Genomic DNA, 26,277 nt, shown 5'->3' with positions numbered 1-26,277 from the left:
CTCTTTCTTATCTTCTACTTTTACTCCTCATCTCATCATTTTTATTTATCTTTCTTTCTCCATTTCTTCTTTTACACTCTTTATTCTTCCTTTTTTCCTTCGTCTATCTTCTTCCCTTACTTCTAATCTCATCTTCCTATTTCTCTTTTATTCATCTTCTTTTCTACCTCCCTTACTTCTTTTAGCCTCTACTTCATTCTCCTGTTTAATATTATTAAGTATCTTATTTTCCTTCTCCCAATCTTCTTCGTTTAGTACTCATCTTCTGCTTCATCATGTCATAAAAATATTATTAATCTAGAATGCCAAAGTACCATGATATTCTTTACTAGTTTTATTAGAACATTTCAACATTTTATCCTGTTTATATTTATTCGTATTCTTTTTATGCTCCTTCTCTTCATTGACATTTTCTCTTGTTATTTCTTTTTCATATTCTTTTTCTGCTTCTTCTCTTCATCAACATCTCCTCCTGTTCCTGCTATTTCATATTACTTTTCTGCTTCTTCTTTTCATAAACATCTCCTATTTCTTCTTTTTCATAATTTTTCCTGCTTCTCCTCTTCATCAACATCTCCACCTGTTCCTCCTATTTCATTTTATTTTTCTGCTTCTTCTATTCATAAACATCTCCTCCTGTTTTTCTTTTTCATATTCTTTTTCTGCTTCTTTTCTTCATCAACATCTCGTCCTGTTTCTTCTTTTCCATATTCCTTTCCTGCTTCTTCTTTTCACAAACATCTCCTTCTGTTTCTTATATTTTTTCTGCTTCTTTTCGTAAACATCTCCTCCTATTTCTTCTTTTTCATATTATTTTTCTGCTTCTCTTCATCAACATCTCCTTCTGTTTCTTCTTTTTCATATTCCTTTTCTACTTCTCTTCATCAACATTCCTTCTGTTTCTTCTCTTTCATGTTCTTTTTCTGCTTCTTCTCTTCATCAACATTTCCTCCTGTTTCTTCTCTTTCATATTTTTTTCTATTCTCTTCACCAACATCTCCTTCTGTTTCTTCTTTCATATTCTTTTTCTGCTTCTTCTCTTCATCAACATCTCCTTCTGTTTCTTCTCTTTTATATTTTTTCTACTTCTTCTCTTCATCAACATCTCCTTCTGTTTCTTCTCTTTCATATTCTTTTTCTGCTTCTTTTCTTTATCAACATCTCCTTCTGTTTCTTCTCTTTCATAATTTTTTCTACTTCTTCTCTTCATCAACATCTCCTTCTGTTTCTTCTCTTTCATATTCTTTTTCTTCTTCTTCTCTTCATCAACATCTTCCCCTGTTTCCTCTCTTTCATATTTTTTTATACTTCTTCTCTTCATCAACATTCCTTCCGTTTCTTCTCTTTAATATTCTTTTTCTGCTTCTTCCCTTCATTAATATCTCCTTCTGTTTCTTCTCTTTCATATTCTTTTTCTGCTTCTTCCTTTCATGAACATCTCCTTCTGTTTCTTGTCTTTCATATTTTTTCTACTTCTTCTCTTCATCAACATTCTTTCCGTTTCTTCTCTTTAATATTCTTTTACTACTTCTTCTCTTCATCAACATCTCCTTCTGTTTCTCCTCTTTCATATTTTTTCTACTTCTTTTCACCAACATCTCCTTCTGTTTCTTCTCTTTCATATTCTTTTTCTGCCTCTTAGTTTCATCAAAATCTCCTTCTGTTTCTTCTCTTTCATATTTTTTCTACTTCTTCTCTTCATCAACATTCCTTCCGTTTCTTCTCTTTAATATTCTCTTTCTACTTCTTCTCTTCATCAACATTCCTTCCGTGTCTTCTCTTTAATATTCTTTTTCTACTTCTTCTCTTCATCAACATCTCCTTCTGTTTCTTCCCTTCCATATTCTTTTTCTGCTTCTTCTCTTCATTAACATCTCCTTCTGTTTCTTCTCTTTCATATTCTTTTTCTACTTCTTCTCTTCATCAACATCTCCTTCTCTTTCTTCTCTTTCATATTTTTTTCTACTTCTTCTCTTCATCAACATCTCCTTCAGTTTCTTCTCTTTCCTATTCTTTTTTCTGCTTCTTCTCTTCATCAACATCTCCTTCTGTTTCTTCCCTTTCTTATTCTTTTTCTACTTCTTCTCTTCATGAACATCTCCTTCTGTTTCTTCTCTTTCATATTCTTTTTCTACTTCTTCTCTTCATCAACATCTACTTCTGTTTCTTCTCTTTCATATTCTTTTTCTACGTCTTCTCTTCATCAACATCTCCTTCTGTTTCTTCTCTTTCATATTCTTTTTCTGCTTCTCTTCATCAACATCTCCTTCCGTTTCTTCCCTTTCATATTTTTTCTACTTCTTCTCTTCATCAACATCTCCTTCTGTTTCTTTTCTTTCATATTTTTTTCTACTTCTTCTCTTCATCAACATCTCCTTCTGTTTCTTCTCTTTCATATTCTTTTTCTGCTTCTCTTCATCAACATCTCCTTCTGTTTCTTCTCTTTCATATTTTTTTCTACTTCTTCTCTCCATCAACATCTCCTTCTGTTTCTTCTCTTTAATATTATTTTTCTACTTCTTCTCTTCATCAACATATCCTCTTGCTTCTTCTCTTTCATATTCTTTTTCTACTTCTTTTCTTCATCAACATCTCTTTCTCTTTCTTCTTTCATATTCTTTTTCTGCTTCTTCTCTTCATCAACATCTCCTTCTGTTTCTTCTCTTTCATAATTTTTCTACTTCTTCTCTTCATCAACATCTCCTTCTGTTTCTTCTCTTTCATATTATTTTTCTACTTCTTTTCTTCATTAACATCTCCTTCTGTTTCTTCTCTTTTATATTCTTTTTCTGCTTCTTCTCTTCATCAACATCTCCTTCTGTTTCTTCTCTTTCATATTCTTTTTCTACTTCTTCTCTTCATCAACATCTCCTTCTGTTTCTTCTCTTTCATATTCTTTTTTCTGCTTCTTCTCTTCATCAACATTCTTTCAGTTTCTTCTCTTTCATATTCTTTTTCTACTTCTTCTCCTCACGAACATCTCGTCCTATTTCTTCTTTTTCATATTCTTCTTCTTCTGTTTCTTCTCTTCATCAACATCTCCGTGTATTATCACATTTTTTCTTCTAATTTTCCTCCATAACATTAATTTTTTTTCAACAGCCATCTCTGTAGATGAAAGATGGGCGTATCAAAATTAAGAGATTAGTATTCAGCCGAGGACGGTAGATTTAGAGGAAAGTGAAAACTTTATCATGATTTCCTTTCGTTGTAAAGTAACGCTGACGTTGCACATCGTAGATTTACTACACAGAAGAACCCTGACCCAGACAAATTTAACGGCCAGCTCTTTCTCACGTCTCCAACTTTGCTTTACTTGCATACGTGTCTTCAGAAGGTAGCGTGTTTGCCTACGAATTTACTTTTTCGTGAATTCAATACCTACTTGAGGTGATTATCTGGTTGGGCTTTTCCGGAGTTTTTCCCCAACAACAAAGCAAACGTCCGGTAATCACGTGGTGAATCATTAGCGTTTTCTCTCCAAACTCCGTCCCGCTTTCACCAATTGCATTGATGCAATTAGTAGTTGGTACAACGTCGCTAAATATCCAATTAAAATAAAGAAACACAATGTTAATAAAACTACTACTACTACTACTACTACTACTACTACTTCTTCTTCTTCTTCTTCTTCTTCATCATCATCATCATCATCATCATCATCATCATCTGTCCCTTGTGCGTTGCAGCGTCTGGTCCTCCACCCATTTTCTTATATCTCTCCCGGTCCAGTGCCAATCTTCTTATTTCCCGGATTTCCTTCCCTCTTCTCCTCACCACATCATTAACGTATTGTTCTCATTCTATTCTTGGTCTACTCCTCTTCCTTTTACCTTCTACTCTTGATTCGAATACTTCTTTCACTTTCCTCTCATCTCCCATTCTACCCAGATGTCCAAACCAATTCAGTTGTTTCCTTTCAATTACTTCTACCACTGGTGCCTGCTGTAGTTCATTTCTAATATTTATATTTCTAACTCTATCTCTCTTAGTTTTCCCAACTACTATTCTCAGATATTTCATTTCTGATGCCGTCACCCTACTTTTATACTTATCCATCATTGCCCAAGTACAGGTAAATATACTGTTTTATAAATCTGCATTTTTTTTTTGTTTACTTCTCTCTTTCCAAAAATTGTATTATTTAGATTATAATAAACTTGATTTGCTTTTCTAATTCGATTGTTTATTTCTTCGTCTAGTTTGCCATCGTCATTCATTATTGTTCCTAAATACTTATAACTATTTACTTCTTGTAATGTTTGATTTTTCCATTTTATTTAGAAATTTACCTTTTCCCCCTCCAATCTTCATTATTTTCCTTTTACTAATTAATAAAACTACAATACATAATAACTTCGCTTTATTAGTCTTTTTTTCCACTGAACTACGAACAAATCGATTTAAGACACTCTCCTAGGAAAGTTGGCAGGCTTGCAATATAGTGAAATAACCTAGCAATGGGAGGGGATTGGAAAACTCTTGAAAGGCAATACGTATATTCTGTATTGAAAATGTTGGCAAGTTGAGGACTAGAAGATTTAAATCGGGGTGAAAGGAATGCGTTGCGTTTTCTGTTTGCATGGAGATCGAATTGTTACGTAAGGAGACGGGCGATGCCACCCGCAGAAGATAATATTGCTAACCTCGTAACACAAGTTGTGGAAGCTGTCGCAGAGGTATTCCAATAAATACCAGCATAAAGAACCCTCCCTCCGTTTTATATAGCTCTGACTTAATGGATTTTACTTGTATTATACAAGAGGGGGATGAAAGGAAGTACTCGGCGGTATATTTCAATTGAAAAGTATTTTTATCGCCTTATTTTACAGCCGGAATTCAAAAACTAATCCCTAGAATTGGGTCATGCGCGCGGGTCAGTGAAGGGGAGTGCAGATATTCTCTTTATATGGAGATACTGAAGTGGGCGTTTCGGAAAGAAGGAGCTTAACTGTTTTTGATAAATATTAACCTAAAAATGAAATGTTAAGTAAAGAATTTAGTAATATGTGAACAGTTTAGGACTTAATTGTAAAAATAGCTCTGCTACTGCCATTATAACTCCTGCTTTTACTACAACTAAAAGTCTTTGGATCAAAGTTTGGTGAATTTAATGCTGATATACTTACTTGCAGGCTTCTAAGGAATCCGGAGGTTCATTGCCGCCCTCACATAAGCCCGCCATTGGTCCCTATCCTGAGCAAGATTAATCTAGTCTCTACCATCATATCCCACCTCCCTTAAATCCATTTTTATATCATTCTCCTATCTACGTCTTGGCGTCTCCAAAGGTCTTTTTCCCTCCGGCCTCCCAACTAACACACTATAGACTATGCATTTCTGGATTCGTCCATACGTGCTACATGCCCTGCCCATCTCAAATGTCTGGATTTAATGTTCCTAATTATGTCAGGTGAAGAATACACTGCGTGCAGCTCTGCGTTGTGTAACTTTCTCCATTCTCCTGTAACTTCATCCCTCTTAGCCCCAAATATTTTCCTAAGAACCCTATTCTCAAACACCTTTAATCTCTGTTCCTCTCTCAAAATGAGAGTCCAAGTTTCACAACCATACAGAACAACCGGTAACATAACTGTTTTATAAATTCTAACTTTCAGACTTTTGACAGCAGACTAGATGACAAAAGCTTTTCAACTGAATAATAACAGGTATTTCCCATATTTATTCTGCGTTTAATTTCCTCCCGAGTGTCATTTATATTTGTTACTGTTGCTCCAAGATATTTGAATTTTTCCACTCAGTGCTGATATAAGATGTATGAAATACAATAAATCTAATTTGCTGTAGCACAACCTTAGCTTAGATAACGAGTAGGGTATAGAGGGGTAATTCGGATAGGTTAACAAAAATTTTCAAACTCAGAAAAAGCTTGATCTTGTACAGAGAAAACAAGTAAACATACAAATAGTACATTATTTTGTCGTACTGTGGAATTAATTTCACTAAAGAGAAATTGCTTTTGATACTGAAATTAAGCTATCCGAATTACCCGACTAATTGCAAATTAAGAAATTAAGAGGGGCTAATTGGATACTGCTGCGGGGTAATATGGATAGCAATGAAAATGCTATGTAATGTTGGTATTTTCATGCATTGAAACTAATTTATTAATTACATGATTATTTTATAAGCATTTACAACAAACGAATTGTTTTCTTCTTTGTGCTCCCACACACTTTTCATGAAACCATACCTTACATTTCTGGGAGCGAATGCATTCACCTTTCAGAGTTGATGACTTGAAGTAGTAACTGATCATCAGGGAAAGGATTTATATGTAAATACATATTTACTTATAAAGCTAATATAATTTATATTTTGCATTATCTTTATGTTTCACAATGTGTAGGGTTGAAAAATCCTACTTTTATTTTCCATATTTTTCCATATTTTAGAGTTTAGTACATATTTTCGTTAATTTCCATATATTTTCCATATTTCATATAAAACAGTCCATATTATATTAGGTTTAACAATAAAACAAAACAAAATTCCATTAACTTTTAAAAATACATTTCAACAATAGAGATTTAAACACATGTTCAGTAATCCCTTTAACATCAGAGTTATTTGAAAATTAGCAGTCCTATCAACAATGGGAAAGTAAGTTACAAAACTGTATTAATTTAATTTAAAATTTTTAACAGACTTCAGTTGTGCAGCTCAACAGTTAAATGCCAGTCAGAGTACACATAGGTTCAGTTTTGTAAATCATACTATAAAGACGGTAAATATGCCAAAAGTACGTCATTCAGTCAATTTAAAATCAAAACTAACAAGTTACATTTCAGAATTTAAAGAAGATGGTTTATCAACTGACAATAAAATATTATTTTGTAATTTGTGTCAGTGTGCAGTATCATCTACACAAAAGTTCCTGGTGCAACAACACATTACAACTAGTAAACATCAGGCCAACAAACAACTAAATTCCAAGCAGAGACAATTGTTTTTAACACAACCAACAACATCGAATGTAAGATCTGAGTTTAACATCGACCTGTGCCGTTCTCTCATCTCTGCTGATATTCCTCTCTGCAAACTAAAGAATAAGGTCTTCAGGGAATTCCTTGAAAAATATACTCAACATACAATCCCGGATGAGTCAACACTTAGGAAGACGTATGCTCCATCCATCTACGATGAGACAATACAGAAGATAAGAGATGAAATTAAAGATAGTTCAATTTGGGTTTCCATTGATGAGACTCCCGACAAAGAAGGTAGACTTGTTGGTAATGTAGTTATCGGTTTGTTAAGTGAACAATATTCTGAACGAATTCTTTTACATTGTGATGTTCTAGAAAAGTGCATAACAAAACTATAGTTAAACTGTTCAACGAAGCTATGGGTATCCTGTGGCCAAAGGGTATTATGTACGATAATGTGTTATTCTTTATTAGCGATGCTGCCCCTTATATGGTCAAAGCTGGACAAGCATTATCTGTTGTATATCCTAAATTGACTCATTTTACTTGTGTGGCGCATGCATTTCATCGTGTGGCAGAAGTGGTCAGAGACAATTTCCCTAAAGTAGATTTGTTGATTTCATCAGTGAAAAAAGTATTTCTCAAAGCTCCCAGTAGAGTTAACGTGTTGAAAGAAATGTACCCTGAAATTCCATTGCCACCAAAGCCAATTTTAACTAGATGGGGTACATGGCTAGAAGCAGTTGAATATTATGCCGAACATATAGACTCTATTAACAATGTTCTCCTTGCATTGGACTCTGAAGATGCAGTCTCAATTGATACTGCGAAAACAGTTACCTGTGACATAAGTGTGAAGAATGACTTAGCTCACATTCAGCATACATTTTCATGCATCATAAAAACGCTCAAAAGTCTCCAAAATAGGCACCTTTCACTATCTGAAAGTTTTGAAATTATAAATAGTACTGTGGAACAACTGAATCGTGGTAGAGGTAAAGTTGCAGATGCAGTAAGAGCTAAGGTGGACACTGTACTTTCAAAAAACCCTGGATATGAAGAACTACAAAAGGTTGTTGCTGTGATGAGTGGTGAATCAACAGTGAAGATTAACTTGGACTTATCCCCAGCAGACATTGTGAAATTGAATTATGTACCAGTTACTTCTTGTGACGTCGAACGCTCTTTTAGTCAGTATAAATCTATCCTCAGAGACAATAGAAGAAGATTCACTTTTCAGCACTTGAAAGAAATGTTTGTAACCTATTGTTATGGTAACAGACAATAAAAATTGTGTTTTGTTGAAACTACATTGGAAGATAAGGTACGTCCATTATATTTTTTGTTTAGTTTGATTAAAATGTACCAATATTTAACGTACATAGTCATTTTTTTATAATTTTAAGTCCATATTTAATTCCATATTTTGGTAAAAATCCATATTTAATTCCATATTTTGGTAAAAATAACTACATATATATTTACATATTTCATATATTTTTAGTCCATATAAATCCGTTCCCTGCTGATCATGCAAAACACAGATTTATAATCATTATTCTCTTTTAGCTTTTTTTTATTTTTTCTTCTACTTCCTTTGACATTGTCCTAAGGCCTATCACTGAATTGAACCCGAGTTTGTTTGTCCTTTAATTGAACCTCTTTCTTTGTCTTAACAGCTGCTACATTATCTGGTGATATGCTGTGATCGGCTGTTCGTTTAGCTCGAGTATATTTTTGCGTTCTTTTCTTTTGAGGGCTAGGAAGAACCTCTCTAAGATTTTTAGAAGCGATTCGCACAGGAGGTTGCGAAGTACTAGGTTGTTTTTCAGGCTTAACTACTTCTTCATTTTGCATGTCTTCGGTAGTGGCAATAGTGAAAGGCCTATATGTCTCAGAAATTGAAAAATGGAAGTCCTGGATTGCTTGAGATCTGAAGAGGAAAATTTCTGTATAGGAAAACCCATTTATTGGCAGATGCAGTTGCCTTCCAAGCTTCATTAAACAATGAATAGAATTGGATCTTAGTTGTATTAGGTCGTAGATTCCTGTGTAGCCATGATGTTGCTTCACAATGATAATATTAACTTTGAGTGACTTGAAAACACAACGATCGAGAGGCTGCAAAATATGCGTTGTGTGTGAGGGAGGACAAAGGATTTACATGTCATCGTTCTGGCAGTATTCAAGAGCACAAATATTCATTCGTTAATGGAAAGTAACTTTTAGTACCAGTAATTATGCACGAGATAAAAAAAATATGTATTTATTATCCGTATAGTCCCACGAAAATGTATCCAAATAGCCCCGTAAGTTATCTATAACCAAGGAGAACCTACTTACTGGACAATGCCAGAGATAGTTTCACCATCCAGTCTGACGGACTGTTACATACCATGGACACCATCACAGATAAAAGCGATATCATATTTAGTATTTGAAGACAAATAAAGCTTACGTTCACTGACCACAATATTACATGCTGCATATACTAGAGATGTTTGTTACTTACCGTCCGTTAGAATAATTCGTCTTGCTTGTCTAAGGATAGGAGAATTCTCACCAAACTAGCCACAAACGTTAACAGCACTCTTTCATTCACTGTGAAGCTAAAAACGACAATATGGCGTCGTCGGTAGATAAAAAGCATGCGAAAAACCTTAACATTATCCGTATAGCCCCGCTATCTGATTTACCCCTCTGTACCCTATAGATAATTGATTGAATATCAAAATTGATTTAAAAGTCAACTTTAGTTAAAGCGGTCCCTAGACGGTCCATATTCATTCATTCAATCATTAATTCATAGTTTTCTGCCCAAAGGCAAGTCTTTCACTGCAAATCCAGCATTGTCCAATCTTTCCTATTTTCTGCCTTCCCCTTTGTTTCCGCTTATGACTCATATATCTCAATGTCGTCTATCATCTAAAATCTTCTTCTGTCCCGAACTCATCTCCCATTCACCATTCCTTCAGCAAACAGTTTCTCCTCAGCCAGTATCCAACCAATTCCTTTTTCTCTTCCTGATCAGTTTCAGCAACGTTCTTTCTTCACTTACTCCTTCTATCACAGCTTCATTTCTTATTCTGTCTGTCCATTTCAACGCTCCATTCTTATCCATATCCACATTTCAAATGCTTCTAGTCGCTTCTCTTCACTTCGTCGTAATGTCATTTCACAGTAATATTGTTCAATAATATTGACATTCCCCTTGACATGGAATCCGAAATTAATATCATTGCAAAATAATTTAATTTTCTTCGAAATGTTGGACGTTGATGCATCATTTTTCTCCTGTCTATTCTTATATTCATTTGACTTGACATTCCACAAAGCTGTAAAGCTGTACACATTCAACAATAAATGCTCCTTCTTCACTTTTCGCACTCATACCGTAAATACAAGAAAAAGGACAAATTATGTAAGCAAAACAAAGGACTAAATTAATAACCTCGGTTCCTTAAAATCCAATTGTAAGTAAGTTAGTAGATAGGCCTATATAAAAGTTAGGTAATCAGATAACTTCCCCAGGTGAATCCTGTGAAGTTGAAATGGTTCCCTTATCTTTATTTGTTGGTTGAACCTACTGATATAATTATTACCAATTTATAGGTCTGACAGCATATATTTTTATTTTTCAGATCTAATTTTATTCTCAGTAAAGCACTTTACAATGGCAGGTGGGAGTCACAGTTGGGAAAACTGTGATATTTTAATTTTTACATGTAATTACAAGCATTAGCACTATCTCTTAGGGAACATTAGAGTTATTCAAAATCTTGTATGAAGACGAATAACATTTATTCGGGAAGTTTGAGTGAATGTACACAATTTAAAATAGATTTCTTAAAATTCTGCATCATTTCGGGATAATTTCGATTATCGCCACTACGTCTCCCGAAGCCTCAAATTCCGCTACTCGTAGCGGAATTCCGCTGCAGTTGGGCACACTGATAATAACAGTTATTCCTATATTAAAAGTTGGTTCAAAATTCTAATATTAGATGGCAGATACGTATGTAAGCTGTGACATTTGCGAGATAGAGCTGTTTTCAACCAATTCAAGAGTATACAAACATTTTCTTCATCATAACGGTTAACATATAACGAACAGAAACTGGAACAATATAGGCTGCTCTATTGCAAATATGCCCAACTCATGCAGTAGAGGAGAGAGTGAAATTTCCCTCTTCCATCCATTCGAAGCTATGCCGAGTTCATATACTCTTCGTGTGAACAAAAAAATCTAGTGCCCTCTATGTCACAGCAGTGATTTTAATCTTGGTTTATGAAAGTAAATAGCATATTGTAACTGTAGTGCTGAAAGACATTCCTTGCACATCCGAATCTGATTGCTTGCTAGCCTAGATTTATCGAGGGTTGCATGTCAGACGAGGACAGCACTAAACTTTTTATTTATACTATTTTTCGACTACCGTAATGAAAAATCTAAGAAATTAATGCAATTAAATCGTTAAAATCTCACATTGCTCCAAAACGCTAATCAAGTAGCATTTAACTAATTGTCTCTCCATAATGACGAGAATTGTCCTTTGATCCATTCATGGTGTTCTGCTCGAGGGCAGGTCTTTCACTGCAAACCCAACATTCTCCAGTCCTTCCTACTTTCTGCCTTCCTCTTAGTCTCCTCATATAATTCATACAGGGTGATTTACGAGGATTTACTGTCCTTTATGGAGCTTATTTCCGAAGACATTGTGAGCAAAAAAGTCATATAAACATGGGTTCTATTCTCAATATTTACAGAGTTACGTTCCATTATTGTAACGTATTGGTGTGAACGCGTGATCTTGGTCAGCGTGCAATCAGCAGCCAGCGCGAGCGCTATGGAAATCAAAGATATCCGTATGCAGTTACTCAGAGCGACGAGTGCCGTTCACAAGAGCGCGGCGAAGTGTACTCAAGCGGACGGCGACATTTTTTAAAAGTGTTGTAAACTCTCCAAGACAGTAAATTAGGATGCAAAATTGAACTCCAAATAATTAAGTCTGTGGAGGTGGTGTGATTTGTAATAATTGCTGTGATAAGTGCGTAAGAATAATGTACTTTTCTAGTTAAAAATATAAAAAGATGTCTGTACGAAGCAACTAAGGAGTTCACAGCACATTTTTAGCTTCATAATACTTGCCAATTAAAGAAATGATACTGCTGAATGGTTCATTCTCTATTTGTATTATTCTTTTACCTTCAAACTAAAGAAAAAACGTATTTTACAAACAACTTTAAATTAGTGTAACTCTGAAAATATTGAGAATAGAAACTATGTTTATATGACATTTTTTGCTCAAAATGTCTTCAGAAAAAGGACGGTAAAACCTCGTGAATCACTCTGTATAATTGCCCTTTATGGATAATTATTGTTTTGTTTCGCACACTGAATTTCAGTTTGTGAAATTGATAGAAAATAATAATGGAAATTGAAGAAAATGGAAGAATTCTAGGGAATTCCAAGAGGAACGAATTTTCCTGAGCTCCCATTACATACTGCACAGTTAATTTATCCCAGTGTGCTATCAATTTTAATGTTAACACCAACTAATTTAGCAAGTTTCGATAATTTTAACAATTATGTTCATAATTTCTCTGAGATCTCCTTAAATAAAATTAATTTAACCTACTGTATTTCTTTTACTATCAATATGAATATGAACAAATAATTTATTAAATTCCGATAATTTTAATAATCAAGTTCATAATTTCTCTGAGATCTCCTTAAATGAAATTAATTTAATTGTACTTCTTTTACTATTAATTTGAATGTGATCAGCAAATAATTGAAGGGGTGAGAAGGGTATAGTCCTAAGTCACACAGACAAAAATTTTACAGAGGAGCATATTGAATTTGTAGGGTCCAATGTATTAGGTGCGGTATCGTAATTTTTTCGCCGTATACTTGCGTCATTTGTTGAATACTTTTTATAATATTTTAGTGGTAGCTTCCTCATACGTATAAGAAATGAATTCGCACAAAAGTGTGGTTTTGGACTATCAATTTAGGAAGTTTCAATAATTTTTATAATTCGGTTCATAATTTCCTTGGAATCTTACATCGAATTAATTTAACCCACTCTACAACTGTCAAAAAAAAAAAAAAAAAAAAAAAAAGTGGCCGCACTCGTGAACAGCGAATATTTTCAAAGTCCACTTCGGGTCGCGGCGATGTTACACGATGCATGTGGTTGTATAAGCAGTTCCCGAACTATGAAAGTGTTCCATGTCTGCGCCTCGTAGGCCAGCGGTAGAGTGCTTGTTTAATGATTCAAAGGTTGTGGGTTCGGGCCTTCTTCAAGTTTTCATTTTATTTTTTAATCGCTCTTTAGCGATGTAAATGCTATTCAAATTATAATTTATATTCAGTTATCGTTCTTTATGGATATCACGTTATTTATATTTTGTTATCGTTCTTTAGAGATATGAATACAATTCAAGTCATCATTTGTATTCTGTTATCGTTTTAAAACGATATGAATAACAATTATTATTATTGTATCTCCAATGGTGGTTAGCCCTATTTTACATATGTATGTTAGGGCTATAGTTTCATACACAAAAAAGATAGGCATGAAGAGAAATGGAAAAGAAAATTAAATTAGCTTACGCGATGTAAACAAAACATAAACAAACCGTAAATTAGGCATTGCGATTGCAAAATAAATATCAGGTATCAATTTGAAACATACAAAAACATTAACAACACACATACGTAACACTTCTATAACACAAATGTGCAGCTTTCCGTACCATACATCATAAATTAATACACAATAGTCACACAAACACAATCAAACTATAATTACGACATTGCGACGACATCAAGCATCACATAACTGACTCACATACATAACAAATCAAGCATCCGTTACAACACATACACTTCAACATAGTAACCACACTTTTAAAAGTTACAAATTTGGCTCCAAGAAGAATAAATAGGACACTGTTACTAATTACTATTCTTCTACAATTTCTTAAATACATCTGTAATAAATCTGTGAAATTCCGATATGAATAATATTCACGTTTTTTATATTGTTATCGTTCTTTAGCGATATAGATAATATTCAAGTTATCATTTATATTCTGTTTTCCTTCATTAGCATTATAAAATAATATTCAAGTTATTTATATTGTTATTGTTCTTTCGCAATATAAATAATCTGTATTTTATGTAAGTAATTATTATAACACAAATAACCATCTTTCTTTGTAAAATAGGTTATTTTATTTAGATAATTAAATAAGTATTATATAATATCTTATATTAATTAAACAAACCGATATTTATCATTTATATTCTGTTATCGTTCTTTAGTGATACTGTATAAATAATATTCAAGTTATTTATATTGTAATCGTTCTTTAGCGATATAAATAACATAAATTTAATATTAGGTTTGGAAAAATCCAGTTGCATAATACTGGTATTAGTTTTTCTTTTTGTATTATTACATTATACTATCTTGAACCACAATAAAATGAAAAGGAGTAACGAGGAATTGAACCTGAGACGTTGACATCTAAATTTCGACGTTCGTCCGCTGAGCTACGAGGGCAAAAGTGTGGAAACATTTTCGGAAAAATTGGCCCAATCACACTCTAAGATTTTCTGATGATTCGTAGAAGCTAATCCAGGATGCGGGAGCAAAGGCTAATTGAGATTTCCCGGTCTCTGATCGGGTCAAAAATCCTGATGGAATTAATATTTAACCCTTGCCGTGACTTTCGGTGAAGTCCGGAGGGCCCAATTAGTCAAATCCACTCTCCTCATCTCCACGCTTGGGCCCCCTGGAATTTAATAAGATGCGAAAGAGATAGTGATGTGCGGAAAGCAACGGGATGTTACCGCATTTAGGCCTATCCTTCCCAAGAAAAACTGCAAACATGAACAAAGGAAGCTTTTAATAGAAGAAGAAGGATCTTCTGCGGACCTCTGGAAAAAGAACTAAGAAAGAGACTAGTGAAGTGCTTTGTGTGGAGTGTGGCATTGTATGGGGAAGGAACATGGACATTACGACGAAATGAAGAGAAACGAATTGAAGCATTTGAAATGTGGATGTGGTGAAGAACGGTGCGTGTGAAGTGGACAGGCAGAATAAGAAATAAAATTGTGTTTGAAAAAGTGAGTGAGGAAAGAATGATGCTGAAACTGATTAGAAAGAGAAAAAGGAATTTGTTGGGTCTCTGGTTGAAAAGAATAATAGACGACATTAGGATATGTGGATCATATGCGGAGACTAAGAGGAAGGCAGAAAATAGGAAAGGTTGGAGATTGCTGGGTTTGCAATGAAAGACCTGCCCATGGACAGAACACTTATGTATGTATGTTCAGAATGCCTGGAATATCGTGTCTAAGAACAATCGCTATTTGCAAAGACTAGTCGATTCCATGCCCACTCGACTGCAAGATGATCGAGATAAGAGGAAGATAGACTAAATATTGAATTGTGGCTTTTTGTTTTTTTTTTTTTTGAACGCTTAATTATTTGAATGTTTTAAGGCCGACGCCAGTAAATTTGTTTTGTTTATGCCACGAAAGATATTTTTATTGAGAATAAAATCTTTTTTCTTTCCATTTGCAGCCACAATATCATAATGATAAAGTCATTGCATAATATATTAATGAACCTGATGTTAATTACTAAAATAATCGTAAAAGAGAAAGGAGCCATTATGTATAGTTTGTCTCTCTCAAAAACATAACAAAAAAGAACATAAAAAGCACGAGGTTGTAGTCGAACGCAGGACCTCATGAATAAGAGGCCTGAACGCTACCATTACGCTATCGAATCACAGAGAGAATACAATTACAACTGTAGATATCAGGCAACGTGGTCCAACAACATGTAACATCGCCTGTCTCCGAATTATAGCGAAGATAACCGAAGGGAACTTTGTTTCAGGAGAGCGGCCACTTTTTCTTTTGACAGCTGTACTTCTTTTACTATCAATATGAATGTAAACAGCAAATAATTTATGAAGTTTCGTTAATAATTTTATAGTTGACAGTAGTTCATAATGTCCGTCATGTGAATTTCATCCTTACATTTAATTACTTGTAATTTTCTACGAACATGGTAAAAGTTGTTTTAATCCGAACTGTTGCAATAACCACATGTTGCATATTAATATTTACTCTAGCATATTCATTATGCGTCCACTGAGTACAGATCGGACGAATAGATTAAATACTGGCTGGTTTCAGATGCCATTGTATAACATTTGATTTTGGGGCAGCCTTAGGGAATGCTTCAAGTTTCGATGTGTATTGAAGTGAAGCGAGAAACGGAAGCGTAGAGACGAGAACACTGCAAATGTACAGACATTCAAGCGGGATATTTCATTCTATACCTGAGTTTAGCGGGTCTCAAAGGAGATCTATTTTATTATACAAAGTCCTGTTACACGAGAGTTTAGACGCAGAATTATAGTTTGTCCCAAACCAACAATATATCAACAAGCCTTTGGGCTGTAACAAGAAAGTTTCACTTTTACATAATTCAGGGAACTCAGTGTGTAATTCTATAGCGTATAAATGAGCTTAAAGTTGCTCTTTTTGTAGGATAAATTCGCAAATTGAATTGTGTGAAAAAGCTTGAACATTTGCACTAAGCATTGTGGTTTAGCATTTAATATTTCGTATTCATTTACGTACAAGATCTAACCGAATATGTCCTTTGACATCAGTTAGTAGTGTTGAAGTGAATGTGATAAACTTCTCTCTACGAGAAATTGTGGAAAAGTTTAAAGAAAGTGAAGAGCACAAGTAGGAAACCAAATAAAGATTGTGGGGAAGTCTTGAACAAAGTCGAAAAGCAATGTGAAACTCTTAAAATAATACAGAAATCCCCTTGTTGTTGTAGGTCACAATTGCAATCAGCAGCAAGTTTAAAACTTTCGCATTCTATTATAGCTTCGAGGGGCTAAGAAAGAGTAAATACTATTCAGCAGATAATATACTTTGCAATTAGTAATGTACGCGTTCTTAAAGATGTTTGCAGTCAGATGAATGAACATTTCCGAGAAAGAGAAATATTTAGACTATAAATTTGTGAACTTGTTACGACTTGACAAAGACGAGTGGAGCCGCGGGCATAATGTGAACTATCGCGATGCGAACGCAAGAGCAGTAGCGCCACGGCTCCGGGCTGCAGGACTCCACTGGCCTTGGTCGAGTAATAAAAGGACAGTAGTGTGTTCAGTCTATTAGGAAACAAAATTAGCCATATATTATTTGTACATTATTAATTAATAAATTGTTATTACCTTACTTTAATGCATCCTACCATACTTGAGTACATTTTGAAACAGCACAGGCCCTACGTGACACACGAAACACCACAAATCAGCAACTAGTACGTAAAAACCGCACACAATTTTATTCTTTGCTAAATATGCTGTGCCGAAAACCTGACATCGGCTGCAAAACAATTTGGAATTTTCTAAATACGTGCACTGCTTATTTGTAAAGACATGATATTTACGTAACCAAAGAATTATGAAATATTTTCACATATAATAATTGTAATAACGTGTAATGAAACCATTTGAACTTGGTTTCGAACAATTAAACCATATACGGAAAACGTATTATTTGTCTTTTTTTTATTAAATATTACTTACCTCGTTGACATATTTCAGCCTGCTATCGACCATCTTCAGAACTGGTTGTTGCTGGTTTTGGCGCCTTTTGTTTGTGTTTCCTGTGGGGATGCATTTGTGTAGTGTAATGTGGAGACAAAGAGTGTGTATGTTCTGAAATTGAGTCGTGTGTTGATAATTTTATGTGGATGTATTTTTGTGTGTTTGTATATTTCCTATTGTTCTAGTGTGTTTAGTTTCTAGTTTTTTGGTTGGATCTGTAGAATTTCCATGTCTGTGTTGATGTCTCTGTAGGAGTGGTTAGAATTTGTGATGTGTTCTACATATGTGAAAGTGTTTCGTAATTTTGTTATGGCTGTGATGCGTTCTTTGTAATGTGATTGAAATGATCTGCCTATCTGTCCTATGTAGAAATTGTTGCGTATAAGATGTATAAATCATATAATCTATTTCGTAATTTATTAAGATATTGTTCATGATACTATAAATTGTAAATAATTGTGCACATTGTTGTTGGTTATAAGAATGTATGCATAATTTAATTTTAATTTTTAGATAATTCTAAATGTTTTAAGATTATAAAAATAAAATTTCATTTTAATTTTCAAATAATTTTAAATATTTTTTAAATTCTTAAATGCGTTAATAGTGGATTTTATTGAATCTGAAGATCTTTTAAACATGGAGAAAGGCGAAAACGCTTATTAAATTAAGTTCATGACCTAAAGATAAGTTATCAGACGGAATTTGTATCAATAGATACATTAGCAAAATAAAGATTGTATTGCAACTTATCGTATATAAAGAACAAAAAATACTCTATCTTTTCTCGTTTTGATTTATCTTACTTCGACTAGACAACTAAATTGCCTTGCTTTTTCTTATTTCATATGGGCTTGTCTTGCTTTATTTTACTGCATCTTTATTGTCAACTAATTTTACTTTACATTCTGCTGACTTACTTTATTTTAATTCATCTTGTCTTGCCTTATTTTATTTTACTCTACTTGTCTCTCCCTACTTTTTTTTTCATATAGTCTTAAGTTACTTTATGTTTATTCACCTTGTCCTGTTTTGCTTTGTCTCACTCCATCATATCTTGCCTAGATCATTCTTGTGTCATTTTATACCTTTCCTTAACTTGTCTCTACGTTACTATTTTATCTTAACATTGCTTAACTTACTTTATCCGTATTTGTAAAAACAATGTGAAAAAGACATACTCCTTAGATTTAAATGTATAGGCAAGTTAATCAATGAAAGGTTAAAGAAGTTTGAATAACTCCTGTAATAATTCTTCACTTGATGATTAAAGCCAGTGTGAAGGTTTCAATCTTTCTCTATTACACCAGGCAGTTTTATAATTCAGGCCATATATCACTTCAGTTTAAATTTGGGCCCATCGTGTAACATCGATATTAGCTTCCATACTGTTTGTACATGATATAAATTACATCAACACAACTTGGTCCGTAGACGATAATAAATTTTTTGAACCTTATCTGCAGCAAAGCAGTTGCCATCTTCAATTTCCAACATCTTAATCTATTGGAAAGTTCGCTCACTAGATGGAGAATAAAGATAAATGTGCTGTGCAGTGTGGCAGTATTTCTCTCGCTCTGTCGATCCTCGCGTCCAACGGCTGATCTCACAGTAATCCGAAAACCAATTCAGAAGTCTCTGTGTTATCACTTGTAATCCTGAAAAAGAAGGGAAAACAATGTGCAGGAAAATGCGGAAACACGTGCTATTGGAATGTATTCATACGTTTCACGACATTTGTCTGTTGTATAATTGCTAAATCATGCAAATGTACGCCGTTAGTTTTTGTTAACTCATTACAGAAACGCTCGTATGACTGGTCGATATAGTCTACTTCAATTGCAAAAACTTCTTGATTCAGAGAACCATAATTTTAATGCCAGAATTATTAATTCAATCGGAAAATGAGGACGAATACAAAACCTATCATAGATCATAATGAATAAACAGGAAATATATGTTATATATCAAATATTGAATTAATAACCGAATTTATGATCTAATGAACTTTTTTTATAAATTATATTTTAATTAAGTGAATTTTGAAGGACAAGCTTCAGAGGGAGTGAACTTTGTAGAGTAGGTTGACTTAAGAGTATGTCAATTAAGCATGTGCCTACTGCCTAGTTAAGAATGTGCCAACTCCAGAGTGTGATTATTTTTTTAATAATGGAGAAAATTCACTCCGGCACTGGGAATCGAATCCAGGACCCTCGGTTCTACGCAGTGAGGATTCTACCACTGAATTACGCCGGGGCTTCATCCATAGCACCGGATCAAACTCCTGTCCTTTGGTTTTTCCCTTTTTGGCTTACTCCTTGTTTCGACATATTATATTATGTCATCACCAGACATCGGATTCTAGGGCAAATGCCTATTTTGTTTCTTTAGGAGAAAAGTAAAAATAATTATTAATATTTGTGTTTCATGGAAATTGAAAGGTATTCAAAGAGATTTATAGTGCCCTGAAATGCCCTAAAACGGTTATTAGAGCCTAATTTGTTAATATTCGCCTAAAAACGCCTAACTCACTGTAAAGTTTCGCATTTTACTCTTACTTTTTATAATTTATACATGCATTCACTGCGAAATTTAAGGCATTTAAAAAGTGGAAAGTTTGCTTCACACCGGCCATGAAACCATTGATAAAGGAAACAAAATGTTTTGAATCTCACGACACTCGCAATAGATTTCACCGAATTTAACATGTTTGGAGGCATAAATGCCGACAAAGAACCAACCTTAGTTTTGAAGCAGGCAACAATCACAACATGTGCTGCTACCGATTCAGAGATATACTATACTATAAAAATGACTGTTTTCGGTCTGAAACCGATTAGCTGTACTGCCCTTCAGAGTGTCATAAAATCACAATTTTTGGAGAAAGAGTGTTTTTGAAATATTTATGAAAAGTCGTAAAACTGCGAATTAGGAGGGTAAACCGTTACAAAATATTTAAAAGAATGGCCCTCCTAGTGTTAACACTACCAGGAAATGCAACAATAAGTGGAACTTTGTATTTTTGTCCAATTGAATCTCAATAACAACGGTTCATTTGAATGCTCGTTAACAGTTGCTCTTTCCCTCACCTTATTTGTGTTGAGAAGTTTTGAGCGGTAGGACGTTTTCCTGTGAAGTTTAACGCGATAATGCCGAAAAATATAAGTGCAAAATCTACATTGATCCGGCAATGGCTAACAGAATATTCAGAATTCACTTATGATGGAAAAATAATATTTTGCAAGACTTGTAGCAAACAGGTATGTAACAATAGTTGAAATATATAAAGTCTATTAATTTTAATGAGTAGGCCTATAATATTTATACATTGACTGAGCTATCCTGAGGTATAATTCTTTTTAAGACCACTACACTTTAACCTTTTAAATTCCGATAGTTAAAGTATTTGCAGGTCATTAAAATTTTGATTGTTCGAACCCACTAACTTTGTGATAGAAATACGGCAATACAACAATTAGGATTTTATTTTAATTCAGTTTACTTTACATTTTTATATTTCGCAAGAAAAGAAGTGCCACCAAAAGCAGCATGTGCAAGGAGCGGCTCATAAGGCTAAAGCTCAGCAGAAAAATCAACTGCAACAAACTTTACTAACACAGCCTACTTCATCCAATCTGAGCAGCAATTTCTATGCTGATTTAACCAGAGCGTTTGTTGCTGCTAACATTCCCTGGAATGCAATTGAAAATCCGGTTTTAAGACAGTTTTTACAAAAATACTGCAAACAAAATATCCCATCTGAGTCGACCCTAAGAAAAAATTACTTAGACAGAATATACAATGAAACTTTAGCTTCCATTCGGGAGGATATAGGTGATTCTTACATATGGGTCTCTGTGGATGAAACCTCAGATCCTATATAGCAAATATGGTAGTAGGAAAACTTAGTCCTGATGGACCTTCGATTCCACACCTCGTATGTGTTAAGGAACTTTCGAAAGTGAATAGCCAAGCCATTGCTTATTTTGTAAATAAAGGCCTACAGTCTTTATACTCAGGTAATATAGACGATTCTAAAGTTCTGTTGTTTTGTACTGATGCTGCCTCATACATGGTTGCTGCAGCTCCACTTCTTAAAACATTTTATCCTAACCTCACGCATGTAATCTGTCTAGCACATGGCCTTCACAGGGTTTCTGAAACAATCCGGAATGAATTTCCTCTTGTCAATTCGTTTATTTCTAACACAAAAAAATGTTTTTGTAAAGCCCCATCCAGGATTTCAATATTCAGAGAGAAATTTCCACATATCCCACTCCCATCTCAGCCGGTTGTTACACGATGGGGAACCTGGATTCAATCAGTGGTGTATTATTCTAAGTATTTTAAAGAAGTGGTCACAGTTATTGATAAATTACCTGAAACTGATAGTGCAGCGTGTGTGAAAGCAGTGAAAGATTGTCTGAATGACTCACGAGTGAAAAACGATATTGCCTACATAACATCAAACTTTTCTTTCATACCTGCAAGCATTGAACAATTAGAACGTGAAAAACAATCTCTTTGTAGCCAAATAGCAATAGTAAAAGAAGCTCAAGTGAACATACATTCTGCTTTGGGCGAAACTGGGAAAAAAGTTAAAAATAAGTGGGACAACGTATTAAATAAGAATGTAGGATTTTCATTGTTGGAAAAAGTATCAAGAGTGATATCGGGGGAAAGTGTAAATGTTCCAGTAAGTATTGATGTTTCTATTGTACCTAATTTAAAATTTGCGCCTCTCACATCAGTTTCGGTTGAAAGAAGTTTTTATGCTTTCAAAATGATTCTCAGTGACAAAAGGCAAAGGTTAACTGTGGAGAATTTAGAAAACATTCTGGTGGTGTAGTGTGCAGATAATTATAATAAAGTCTGAGCATGGAACTGAATTTCAATAACTTAAAATGAGTAATCTTGATATCAATAATCATTATTTCATTAGTTTCAATATATTAAATTTGTGCAGCTCTGTTTATAAATATAATATAGTATTCTTTTTTAATGTTTAAACATACTTTTTTGTGCGTATTTTAGTGTATAACTAAAAATTTCAGTGAAAGAAATAAGTATGATACCTTGATGTGCCTAAAATGCCTATTTTCATTAAAATAGAGCCTAATTTTACAAATTTTGAGCTTATTTTAGGCGCCTAAAACTGCAATTTTTAGTGCCTAAAAATCCGATGTCTAGTCATCACATAGGAGCGCACTCATATGAGTGACTTTGGCGACCAGGAACCAACAGTAACGTACTGTTAGACAATTAGATCTATAATAACAGTAACAGAGAATTCAGTATGATCAAATAATCAATAATATCATATAGATGCAGAGTGTGAAGCAACTTCGGAGCATGGCCGACTTTAGACTGTGAGGCAACATCAAAGCATGGCAACCTCAGAGTGTGAGGCAACTTTGGAGCATAGCCGACTTCAGAGTGTGAGGCAACTTTGGAGCATGGCCGACTTCAGTGTGTGAGGCAACATTGGAGCATGACCGACTTCAGAGTGTGAGGCAACATTGGAGCATGGCCGACTTTAGACTGTGAGGCAACATCAAAGCATGGCAACCTCAGAGTGTGAGGCAACTTTGGACCATAGCCGACTTCAGAGTGTGAGGCAACTTTGGAGCATGGCCGACTTCAGAGTGTGAGGCAACTTCGGAGCATGGCCGACTTTAGACTGTGAAGCAACATGAAAGCATGGCAACCTCAGAGTGTGAGGCAACTTTGGAGCATAGCCGACTTCAGAGTTTGAGGCAACATCAGAGCATGTCAACTTCAGGGTGTAAGGTAACTTCGGAGTATAGCCGACTTCAGAGTGTGAGGCAACTTCGGAACAAGCCGAGTTAGAGTGTGAGGCAATTTCGGGCATGCCGCCTTCAGAGTGTGAGGCAACTTCGGGGCATGTCGACTTCAGTGTGAGGTAAATTCAGAGCATGACAACTTCAGAGTGTAAGGGAACTTCGAAGCGTGGTCGACTTCAGACTGTGAGGCAACTTCAGAGCAAGTCAACTTCAGAGTGTAAGGGAACTTCGAAGCGTGGTCGACTTCAGAGTATAGGTTAACATCAGAATATGCCAACTTCAGAGTGTAAGGAAACTTCGGAGCAAGCAGATTTCAGTGTGTGAGGCAACTTCGGAGCATGGCAGACTTTAGAGATGCGAGGTAACTTCGGAGTACGGCAGATTTTGGAGTATGATATTTTTAGAGTGGACCAACTCTTGAATAATTGCTCTTTCAAGGGACCGAGAAGTCATGTTACAGAACAGATCTCCACTTCACTCTGTCCCCAGCCATAGTCCTCACTCCCAGGCTTGTAACGTCTCGCATTACGTCGTCCATCCACCGCTACTTCGGATTTTTTTGCATTAGGGTATTTTATTTCTTCTCATCGTTATATACTTTCTTTTAATCGTGTAACAGTGAACTAAATCCCACTTAAGTTTCAATTTTCTTTAGATAAATCAAAACCTCTGTGAGAGCACTATATAGATAAGAAAACAAATTAATTTAAAAATAAGTTATTAAGTAAAATATAAATAAACTTGCAAATATTTTAATGAATAAATGATAATTTAAGGAGCAAAGGGGTTCACGGTGAATATAATGACTACATGAGTAAATTACTTAATACATCACAGAAATAAATAAACGAATTAGAACCTAAATAATGAACAAATTTACTAAGTGACAAATAAATTACTAAACATGTGACAATGTAGTAGATAAATTATTTAAAAATAACATAATAATAAAGAAGATAATGAATGCTCGAATAAATGAATTGATTTAACTATAAGAATACCGGTATACAAATTAATAATAATAATTATTATTATTAAACGGGTGAAATAAATGGATGGATGGAGAATGAATAACTAGATATGTTAATGACTGTTATATAATATTGAATGATTGTTTTAATTACTTGATAAACTAGAAAAAAATAAAGAAAGTAATGAATAAACATATCAATAAATAATAAATAAATAAATAAATAAAAATTAGTATATAAATGAATGAATCAAACAATGAATGAATGAACGAGTGAATTATCGAATAACCAAACAGACAATAAACAAAATTAAATAAAACAAATTAAATGAACACCAACAAATTACTGATACGTGACTAAATAAATGATAGGATGAGTGAATAAATACGTCAATTATTTAATAAAAAGCATAACAATGACTGTAATGTGAACAAATTAATTGGATTTTCTATAACACTGTAATTTACAACTTGAAGTTTTGTAAGTTCTATTGTGCGGGAAACTGACAGGTTAGGTTAGTTTAGGCTTTTCGTATGCGTTGCATATATGACTCGTGACAGGTTAGGTTAGACTTTTAGTATGTCTCGCATATACGAATCTGTGACAGGTTAGGTTAAGTTAGGTTAGTTTAGGCTTTTAGTATGTCTTGTGTGTGTATATATATATATATATATATATATATATATATATATATATATATATATATATATATATATATGCCTTGCATGTACTAAGCGAAGTGAAATGTGCGTTTCTATTCATTTTGAAGTGTTCTACCTTTTCATTTCACGTGTTAAATAATAACTTTTAGTCCATACCTATGGAGTAAATGTTAGCGCGTCTGGCCACGAAACCAAGTGGCCCGGGTTCGATTTCCGGTCGGAGCAAGTTACCTGGTTGATATTTTTTCCGGGGGTTTCCCTCAACCCAATATGAGCAAATGCTAACTTTCAGTGCTGGATCCCGGACTCATTACTCCAGCATTATCATCACCTCATTCAGACGCTAAATAACCTAAGATGTTGATAAAGCGTCGTAAAATAACCTACTAAAAATTATTAATGTTAGGTTACCAACAATGATACATTTTTTCCCCCCAAATTTTAGCAACAGTATTTTCTAATATTTTTTAAGTCAAACTGACGTCCTATATGAATTCTTTACATTCATAACCACCTTCACCCTGAAAATTAAACAATTTTTCCACTTTTTGCGTCAAGAAACTTCAGTGTCGCGTGCCATAGAAAACCCAATTAATTAGTAAACTGAAGAAATAAACAAATGGGTTAAATAATTTATAAATAATTACGAAATTAGTAAATTAGTGAATAGTTAATTATTTATTTACTAAAATATAATTCTGTTTATAATCAAAATGTGAATAAATGAATGAATGGCTAGAGGACTAAAAATGAAGAAATAAATAATTAATGACTTAGTGAAATACTAATGAATTAACGAATAGGTGAATAAGTAAATGATGAGTGAATAAGTTAATAAATTAAGATAAGAAACGATGAATACCTGAACAAAATAGTTAACGAAACTAACGAATAACGAAATGACTGAAAAATGAATACAGAATGGTTAAACAAGTCTAATGACTCTAAAATAAATAATATAAATTAGAAAACAAATGGGCGACTGAATATAGATGTGAAATACAATCATGAACTTAATTTGTACTTTCAAATCTAAGATGAAGCAATTGTTTGTCAAAATTCACTTTCAGATCACAGAGGAAAAGGCAAAGGTATATCACAACGACTTTAAAATAACAACCTGGAGCTGGTGTATAAATTTGAAATTCCTCGCTTTTGGTAATTACTGAGTTTTTGCATGATATCCGTGACTCGTATTAAAGAATTGTGACGTTTTCCACTGAATCTG

The 26,277-nt window shown here is 34.0% G+C and overlaps 1 protein-coding gene across 1 annotated transcript in view; it reads right to left on the bottom strand.

Moving 5' to 3' along the window:
- Positions 1 to 19,131: 19,131 nt before the first annotated feature.
- LOC138715652 (uncharacterized) overlaps positions 19,132 to 26,277 on the bottom strand; it is a 550,339-nt gene continuing 543,193 nt past the window's right edge. Inside the window, exon 5 of the transcript XR_011336530.1 lies at positions 19,132 to 19,270. The gene's annotated coding sequence lies outside the window, so the exon portion shown is untranslated. The remainder of the gene's footprint in view (positions 19,271 to 26,277) is intronic.

This window comes from Periplaneta americana, chromosome 15 (assembly GCF_040183065.1).
Source record: "Periplaneta americana isolate PAMFEO1 chromosome 15, P.americana_PAMFEO1_priV1, whole genome shotgun sequence".
Taxonomy (NCBI): Eukaryota; Metazoa; Arthropoda; class Insecta; order Blattodea; family Blattidae; genus Periplaneta; species Periplaneta americana.
This window is presented reverse-complemented; position numbering and strand designations above follow the sequence as displayed.